The sequence below is a fragment of the Talpa occidentalis genome, unplaced genomic scaffold (genome assembly GCF_014898055.3).
Source record: "Talpa occidentalis isolate TD23 unplaced genomic scaffold, MPIMG_talOcc4v2.1 talOcc4.7, whole genome shotgun sequence".
Classification (NCBI taxonomy): Eukaryota; Metazoa; Chordata; class Mammalia; order Eulipotyphla; family Talpidae; genus Talpa; species Talpa occidentalis.
The window spans coordinates 85,786,730-85,795,012 of NW_023605083.1; positions in this window are offsets into that span (position 1 = coordinate 85,786,730).

The window sequence follows — 8,283 nt, forward strand, 5'->3', positions numbered from 1 at the left end:
AGGCCCTGCTCACCCCTGCCAAGGCACGGAAGGACCTCAGCTCAATGCTCTGGTTTCCTGCCCTGCCCCCTCCCCCACAGCAGGCTGAGGCTACGCAGACAGCCAGGGTCTGGCCTGTGCCGCTGCCCAGCCACCCCCGGGGCAGAAAGTGGAAAAGAGCATAGTTGCGCCATTAGGACCATGGAGAGGTTGGGGGCCTGGAGGGTAGGGAAGTAGGAGAAGTGAAGGGAGCTCAGAGAACCTGAAACTGGACAAGTTGCCCCCCAGTCTTCACCAAGACAGGCTGTAGTTCTGAGCAATTTGATGCAGACCCCAGGATGTCGGCAATTTCTTTAGTGCCAATTACTGGAGAAATAATTCACCGTGCTCACCCCCTGCCTCTCTGCAGAAGCTCTTTGGGGACATTTTAAGTCTGACTGTACCTGCTGAGCAACTGACAAGTGAAGCCTCTCTCCCTCCCTCCCAGCCGCCTGCCTGCCACCTCCTCCACCTCTCTGCCCCGGCTCTTTAATGCAGAAAAGGGAACGTAAAGCTGGTCCTCGCCCCCAAGGCAGGACCCTGCTCGGTCAGTGCCTGCTCCTGCCGCGGCTCTGCTTCTAAGTGAGGTGCGGCCGAGCTGGCGGCCCTAGCGTCCATCTCCCCACCCGCTTCTGTAAGGCAGGAGCCTTGTCTTATCCATCTTTGTCCCTGGTTAGCTGTCAAGAAACACTGCCAGATCAATAGATGGGTGGGTTGACGGATGAGTGGGGGATGGGGCACAGGCTAGATGGATGAACGGAGGGGAGGGAGGGAGGAGAGAGAGACGGAGGTATGGAACGCTGGACAAATGAATGGAGATGGACGAAAGGATATTCTGTGTGTACTGTGTATTGAGAGACATCGGAGAGGTTGGACAGAAGGATGCAGGCTATCCGCAGGGAGGATGGATGGATGAAAACACTCCCATGTAGGGCCCATCTGTTTTCCTTCCCTCAGAAAAGGCCAGCAGATCAGGAACCTTCAGTTCCCATAAGCGGTGGGGGGCCCTACCCAGGGCCTCCACCATTCAAAGTAGCCAAAAGAACCGATGTTGAAACAAACCCCAGCTGCTGAGGACCCAGGCCTCCGGGCCCCAAAGCAGCTGCTTCCCACAGGGAGAGTGCCAGCTCTGGCTGGCCTGCCTGTCTTGTGGCTGCCCACCCAGTGCCTGGGCTGCTGCTGAGGGGCTGGCTCCTGGAGGGGCTGTGGAAGGTGGGAGGACCTTATTTGAATTATCTATTTAGATGATTACATCTATTATTGTCCAAAACAGTTGGCTCCACAATGGCTCTTGGGAAGGGAACTGTCTTTGTTTAGAAAATGCCTTTAAAAGATTGATTGTGGATGATCCTGAGAACATGTTTCTACTGGGAACCAGGACCACAAGAAAAGTCAATGGGAATTTAGAAGAAGGAAGAGAGGTTTGAGGGTGAAGCCAGAGAGACCAGGTGAGGCAGGACCTCCCTGAGTGAAAGTCTCTCTGCCCCCCAAGGGGCCAAACACACCCCACGGGGGCGGCTGAGGAATCAGCATGTCATGTTCCATGTGATGCTGTTTGTGGTGATTCAAGCCCCTCCTTGCCCGCCCTCCAGTATCGCCTGCACACCCACATCCCCGTGCCTTGTGAAGGGTTTGGGGAAGAAGGGGCTGAATATCACATCTGAATCCCTCTGGTTCAGAAACAGAGAGATGAAAGCCTATGTCCACCCCCCAAAGCAGAGTTACCTCAGCCAAAGCAAGACCTCAGAGCCAAGATGATGCAACCTCTGTCTTTGCAAACCTTAGCAAAGGCTTCAGCCTTCCCCGAGACGCCAAAGTGGATTTTAGAGGCCCCTCTCCTGGGTCTGAGGCGCCGTCTCCAGGAGACCACGGCCGGCGTGGAAATGGCCGGACACCGTGCCAGGGCTGGTGCTAGACCATGCTCTCCACACTCCTCAGCTCAGTCCTCATAGCACTGGAAGGTAGACAACATCCCCCCCACTCTACGCACTAGGAACTGAGGCTGGCAGAGGGCCAGCAAGTGGCACGAGGCAACACAGCAAGTGGCAGAATGAGGATTCAAACCCCAGGCCCTTGCTCTTAGAGTGTACTCTCATCTACCCTCTCCTGAGGAAGTGCAGCCTTTCAAAAACTGAAATTGCCATCCTCAAGCAACCTTCCTCTGCCCTAATCTAGCACCAGTGTCTAGAAGTCCCCTAGTTTTCTGGAACACCCCCTTCATTCCTGCCAGTGTCTTTGCCTCCCGTGAGCCCAGTGGCTGTGAGGTCCAGCAGGCCTCTGCCACTCCCACCCGTCTGCCTGTGGAACTCCACCAGGCGCCCACTGCCGGAGCAAAGAAAACCAAGATGCCCCTGCGTCCTGCCCTGGTTCTTGTCCACAGCCCCTCCTCCCTGTGCTCCACCCCCCACCCCCACTCACAGCTCCATTTGCTTCAGGAAAGGAAGCACCATTTCCCGCCCAGCCCAGGGATTTCCAAGCTGGGAATTCAAACAGCTCAGTGCAGAATAGGCTCAAACAGAGTCAGCTAATGGAAATAACAAGATGATAAATTATTCCAAGGAAAGAGCGATTTTCCTTATACCCTGTTGACTCAGAAAACACTATGATCTTGGTAGAAATTGGAGGTGCCGGAGCTGGTACCTGGGGAAGAGAAATGAAAGCATTCTGCTTGGCACTGCCAGTGCAACCCCAGGGGTGAGAGAATGTGAGGTGAATCCCATGCCGGGAGCACACTGGGCCCTCCAGGTGTGTCCTCCCTGGAAGCCCCAGCTAGCAGGACCTGCCACCAGCTGGCAGAAGGGGCTGGCAGGTCAAGGGCAGAATGCCTGGGCCTAGAGTCAGACAAATCTGCCTTCTCTTTCCAGCTCTGGGACCAGTTGACTGTGTGACCTTAGGCAAGTAGCTTAACCTCTCTGAGACTCAGTCTCTGGAGACAACAATAGGGAGGATTCCTTGTGTGGCATGTGCTCTGAATGACATGTTCAGAGAGGCCCTGACTCGCCTCTCTCTGACTGTTGCCCACTCCCTGCAATCAGAGGGGCACAGAACAGCTGCCAGCTCTGGCTGCAAGCTGCAGTAGGGGACGATGGGAATTGCAATTGAACATATGACCCTCAGACCATGTGGGGTACCAGGCCCATGCCAAGGGTGGCACCCGTGGTGCCCTCCACACCCTCTGAAGCTTCCAGGTAACAACTTTATCCTTCCCCTTGTCTGTTTGGTTTGGTTTTGGTTTTATGATTGCTTTGTAGCCAGTTTTATGGAAATCTTTCTGACCCTGTGTTAGGAACACCCCTTTTTTCCAGTTCAGGTTGTAAGTGTCTTGTGATTTTGCTTACCACTCTGGGTGCTATGGAAGTAAGCAGACCTCTTTGCCCCACACTAATTGGCCCTAGGTATCGGGCCTGCTGCCTTCCCCCTAAAGGCTTTTATTAAAAACCAGGCCAGACGTCTCCCAGGCTCCTTTTGAACTTGCTGCCCACTGCCCCTGGGGAGACCACGCTGGCTGGTGGGAGGCAGATAAACCGCCTTGACCAAATCATTGTTCTTAGACTGTGGTAAGGCCAAAGCAGGAGCTCACAGCTGAACTTTCTTCTAAAGGCATTTTTACTCTTCAGAGGCCTTTGAGTCCTTCATTTCCCAGAAACTGGCTGGGTTCCCAGGTTGAGGTTGCCTTGAAGTTTGGCTGCTGAAGAAGAAAAAGAGTTTCCTCTATTTTGATGTTAACTAAGATCCAGAGTTTGAGCTGGTAGCACAAAGATTTCAAACATCTGGAGAGGATTTCCTCAACTGCATTGTTTTGGCAAATGCAAATATGAAACCAGGGAGGACAGACATGACAGGAAAAGTTCGAATTCCAGGCTGAAGTGAGCTCAGTAGTGGGTACCCCAAAGAGGCCCAAACTTTTAAGGGGTCCATAAACCAGAAAAATCTCTAGATTTGAGGGCCAACATGCAGCTACTCACATTTTTATCTCGCCAAATAAGAATATAACAAGTGAAAGGCTTGCTCATGAACTGTCAACAGCTTTTGCAAACTGCTGGGCAGGACTAAGCCTCGGGGGTCGATGTGCAGCCAGCACTCTCGGGGTCCAGGTGAAGGGGTGCTGAGCTGGTCTGTGTAATGGATCTGGTCTTCCCCAGCCCAGTCATGCAGACACATACCCAGGGCTTGAGTCTGGAGCCCATCTCTTGTTAGCTGTGGGACCCCTATACCTCGGTTTTCCCATCTTTAGGATGGCCGTGGTCACCACACCCTCCTCATGACCTGTGCTTAGATCTGGGTTCTGGCACATGGTGCACACTTGGTCAGTATTTGCTGTGGCTTTTTCACTGCACCGCCACAGCCCTTTGCAAGACTATGGGTTCGAGTGAATCCAGGACAAAAATGATCTTTGGACACAGGAAGAATGCAGGCCAATGAGCTAAGGCACAGTGGGTTTGACTCCTGGCAATGCAGGGCGCACTAGCCCTGTGACTCCAGCAGCTCAGTGAAGTCCCCAGAGCTGATGCTCAGCTCCCATTCCCTGGTGCTGAGACAATTCAGCAAAGACACTTGGGCAGAAGAGGGAGCTTGGTGTCTAGAGACCCAGGGACCTGCCCCTGACCTAGCGTGTTAGTACATGGACCCCAACAGAGGGGCTAATAGGGAAATTACAGGCTGAACCCCCACCTTCCACCATACACATGCACACATGCTCTGCACCAGCTCCCACGATCATGTACACCCTGACATCAACACACAAATGCACATCCATTCACTGTGCGTCTCTGCATGGACGCACGTAACAGTGTTTGGCGTCAGCCCCTTTAGTGCCCCTTGCTGGCCTGTATCAGCTTCACTTGGACTTTTTCAACAAGGGACCTCTGAACACTGACACCGATCAGCTGAGCCTGAGCATAGACGTGTCCGTGTGCACACATGTGCCTGTTTAGTTGCACCACTGTGCACACATGCGTGTGTGGGTATGTGCACATACGTGTGTGGTCTGTAAGTGTGTTTTTGGATGTACACAGGAGCATAAAAGAATTGAAAAGTTGGTTCTAGGGCCTCCCTGGTGGTGCAGGGGTTAAAGTCTCAGCACTATGACGCTGTCTGCAGCCTCTGCAGCACGAGTTCGATCCCCGGCCAGCCAGGGAGCAACCCTCATGGCTCAGCAGACCTCTCCTGTCTCACCCGCTGCTCCCCTCTCAGTGTACTTCGGTCAATCTTCCTGTTCTGTTCCCCACTCTGTCTCTGGTGAATCCTCTCACCCCCTGCACCTCTGGCCTACACCCCAGCTCTTGTATGCATGAAAGAAAAAGATAAATTCGTTCTGAGAGCTCTACCTCTCTCCCTCCCCACCTGTCCTCGCCCTCCTTTCTCTCCTTTTCCCCTTTTCCATAACGAAGAAAGGAAAGCCGCAGGGGACACTAGAAAGAACCAGGGGGTTTGGGAGTCACAAAGACCTGGATCCAAACCCCACCTCTGCCGCCTCCCATCCCAGGCTCACAGAGCACATCACTTGAGCTCCCTGAGCCTCGGTGTCTCAGCTGGTGAATTAAGGCGTTCACCTCACACGCCGTCCAGCAGGAAACACAGATCCTGGGCCTGTCGCTGGGTCTGCAGCCAGTTGGTTCCTCACAGGGTGACCTTGGGGGGCTTCTCACCTGTGCCCCGTGTCACTGTCTCCAGAGAACCCACCTTACAGAGGTGGTTGAATGAGTGACATGCGAGGCTTTTAGAATAGCATGTGGCACATAGTAGGAACTATATTCAGAGCAGTTATTAAAATACGAATCTAAGAGCACTTAGAGAAAAAGAAAACAGAAAAAAAAAGTAGTGCTTTTAGGAGGGATGAAAATATTTTGAAATAGGATTGTGCTGATGGTCACACAAATCTGTAAATTTACTAAAAATTAAATTGAAATGGTTGGGTTTTATGGTATGTAAATTATATAGCTCAGTAAAGCTGTTTCTTTATAAAGCATTTCAAGATGAGTAAACTAGTTAGTGGCAGGATAATGCACGCAGTATTGATGCCAGTTATGAAAAGCTTTAAACTATATAAAATACTTTTAAAGCAAATATGCGTAGTCAAGATATCCAGTGGTGTCTGGAATGATATACAGCAGCTTCATAAATCATGCCTGTTCCCTGGGGTGGGAATGGGAGACTCCGTTTCCCTCTGTGATTTTTTTTTTTTTTTTAGATTTATTTATTTATTTATTTATTTATTTATTTATTTATTTATACAAGCACTGGGTACAGTCAGAAGCGCGGGAGGGTGAGAGAATTCACCAGAGCCAGAGCGGGGAGCAGAGCAGGCAGAAGGACCGAAGTACACTGCTGAGGGGAGCAGCGGGCGGCAGGAGGGGTCTGCGCGCCATGTGGGACCCTCCTCCATGGCCGGGGAGCAGCCGGGGATCGAACCAGCACTGTAGAGGCTGCGGGCAGCTTCGCAACCCAGCGCTCAACCGCTGCGCCACCGGGGAGGCCCTCCCTCTGTAATGTTTTACAGTATTTTCAAAAGACCAGGAAACATAGGCAGTGGCATCATCAAAGCCAGAATCAGAAGGGGCAGGTGGCGGCGTGTACAGGGAGAGCTGAGGCCTGGGCGGTGGGGGGTGGGGGGTGTCAGCCGCTGCTTCGTGACTTCTGGGATGAAATGGTGGTGATTATGCTGGTATTTGCTTTATAACTATTCATTATACTGTGCATCTGCACTTTGTGCAGTTTTTTATGTTATAGTTCATATGTTTCAAGTTAAAAAACTAAAGAAAAGATGAAGCATTCATTTTGGTGGCTATGTTTTAGTTTGTTACGTTAATCTCTATGCTCTTCTGTATTAAAATTCAAAATAATTAAAGCAAAATAATGACGCCACCCTTGCAGGATGGGGTGGGGGCTGCATAAGGTCATCAGCCACCTCTGGAATAAAACACTAGCATGCTTGGGGGAAAGGGAGACAGAGACATGGTCTTCGCTCCTCAACGAGGCTGGCCCTGGGGTGACCTTGGCTGTCCCCAGTCCCCAAGGGAGCAGTTGGGCCAAAGCGACCCCTCAGCCTGCCACCAGGCTCCCAGATGCCAGGAACACTGGGCAGTCACTTGGCGAGGGGCCTCAGACAGCCCCCGGATTTACCAGGCTCTCCATGACTCCCTGTTGATAAATGAGCCCCCACTCCCTCCCTTGAATTGCTGCTGTCTCCAAGGCCACCCACTCGCCCGGAGTGGGAATGTGTACAGGCCAGGAGGAGCTGGCCTGGCCAGTGGGGCCTCTGCTGGCCTTCCCTCTTCCTCCTTCCCACCTGCCCTGCCTGTAATCCTGAGGCCTCTCCCTCCGTCATGGCTTGGTCTGGCTGGGCTGCCCTTGTGCTCGTTCCCCCTCCAACCGTGATTGAGTGCCTGCCAGCCAGCCAGCCACTGTGTCCCTGCTCCGGAAGAGCTTGCAGGCAGCACAGTAAATGACGTGAATACACCTATAGACCTCTCTAGAAGTCTTGGCTGAGATTTAAAAAGTGAGAATGAGTCACTCATGAGATGATTTAGGATGAGGATATTTTGGAGGAGTTGCTGGCAAGTGCAAGGGTCCTGAGGCAGGGTCGGGGAGGGCAGGGAAGGATGAAAAAAATGAAATGTATTCCTTTTCAGACCCTCTGCCAAGGCCCTATAGTTGGGGGTCAAGATACAGCCACCATAAGGACCCCCAGGACCCAAGCAAGGCTCAGAGAGCAGCCACAGGAAAACCCCAATAACCTAACTGAGGTGAGCTTCAAGCCCTGCGCTGGGGGCTGCGTTCAAGGATTCCCAGATGACAAGAAAGGGTAGAACCACCTTCCTTGCCACTGCACGCGTGCACACACGCCCAGCTGAGAGCTGTGAGCCCTCGCCCTGCTGTAACGTTGTTTACCTGGCTCGACCTGGGACCAGCCAGGTCACCTCTCTGGGCGTTGGAGTCCATGATAACAAAGATGTGCTGCTTGTGGAGGCCTAAGCCTGGGCTCCTGGGGGTGGGTCCTGGGACTCTCCCAGGAGGTTCTGAGGGACATCAAATTTGACTCCACAAAGATGGAGCTGTCCCCTCTGGTTCCTCAAGAGTTTCATGCTGTTAAGAAAAAATGATGAGAAGTGTGATCAAAATAAAAACAAAAATGTGGGGCCTCCCCGGTGGCGCAGCGGTTGAGCGCTGGGTTGCGAAGCTGCCCACAGCCTCTGCATTGCCGGTTCGATCCCCGGCTGCTCCATGGCCACCGGAGGAGGGTCCCACATGGCGCGCAGACCTCTC